Raw genomic sequence first — 1,511 nt, 5'->3', positions numbered from 1 at the left:
CCCTCTCTCTCTCTCTCTCTCTCTCTCTCTCTCTCTCTCTCTTTCTTCCTTTCTTTCTTTGGCATAAACAGCTTTGTTAATAACTAACTTTTAAAACATCAAAAGAAGAGCTAAAGAGATAGCTCAGTGGGTAAAGCAACATGCTACCAAAACAAGCAACCTGAGTTCAATCCCCAGGTCCTGCATGGTAGAAAGAGAGAGCCAGCTCTGGTGCATGTATACACACACACACACACACACACACACACACACACACACTCAACAATAATGTAAATAAATCTAAAAATTTTTAACAACAATAATAAAAACATTGAAAGAGAATTGGTGTAGCAGCCTGTAGTCTCTAGCAATTCTGAGACAAAAAGATTGTCATGAATTTGAGGCAAGTCTGGGCTACATAGGGCATTCCAGGCCAGCCTGAATTATGCAGTAGACCCTGTCTCAAAAAACCCAGACTAAATCAACAATAAATAAACTCTTTGAGAGAAAAGTGAATCGGATTAAAGCTCAGCTGTAGAGGGCCTGGCATTTTAGGTCTCTCAGGTCAATCACCATCAGTAGAAACAAGACAAACACCCTTAGCACTAAACATATATATTTAATTTACATAGATTATAATTTATAACTTAGAATTACCTCAAATAACTACATAGTCAGGGTGCTAGGACAGTCCTTGTTAATTTCAGCTTTGGGAATTAACTTCTAGACAATACTCAGAATACTGGCTATAAATGTTTTCATCTTGATCATGGAAAAAAATAATGGTTTGGGAGAGAGTTGGAAAGAAAGCTGGAGGAAAAGGTAAAGTAAGTGGTATGAGCTGAGCAACAGGGTTTCTCTGTGTATCCTGGCTGTCCTCGAACTCACTCAGAGGTCTGCCTGCCTCTGCCTCCGGAGTGTGTGTCCTGGTTGTCCTAGAACTGACTCAGAGGTCTGCCTGCCTCTGCCTCTGGAGTGCTAGGATTAAAGGTGTGTGGGGTTTTTTGTTTTGTTTTGTTTTGTTTCGTTTTGTTTTGTTCATTTCTAAACCGGAGTCTTATATCTGGAACTTGCCATATAGCTGAGACTGACCTTGAACTCCTGATCCTCCTGTTTTTTTTTTTTTTTCCCCCTTCCCAAATGCTAGATTACAGATTTGCTGAGACTTTGGTCAACTTTCTCCCTTCACACCACCACAAGATACCAAAGTAATTGATTTCAAAAGAATAGTCTTTCTGAATCTGGAATTACAAGTGTGCCCCATCTGTGATCTCAGCACCTGAGAGGTAGAGGCAGAAAGATGCTGTAAGTCTGAGGTCAGCTGTGCTTATATCAGACCCTGTCAAAAATAAAAATAAAACAAAGCAAAAGAAAGAGAGAGCATGTGGGGGAGGGAGGAAATGAGAGGAGGGGGAGAGGAAGTAGAGGAAGAGGGAGGGAAGGAGGTAGGAAAGGAGAGAGGGAGAGGGAGGGAGGGAGAGAGGGGAGAGAGAGAGAGAGAGAGAGAGAGAGAGAGAGAGAGAGAGAGAGAG

Source organism: Grammomys surdaster, unplaced genomic scaffold, assembly GCF_004785775.1.
Source record: "Grammomys surdaster isolate TR1022 unplaced genomic scaffold, NIH_TR_1.0 100, whole genome shotgun sequence".
NCBI classification, from domain to species: Eukaryota; Metazoa; Chordata; class Mammalia; order Rodentia; family Muridae; genus Grammomys; species Grammomys surdaster.
Note: the sequence above shows the minus strand (reverse complement) of the source record.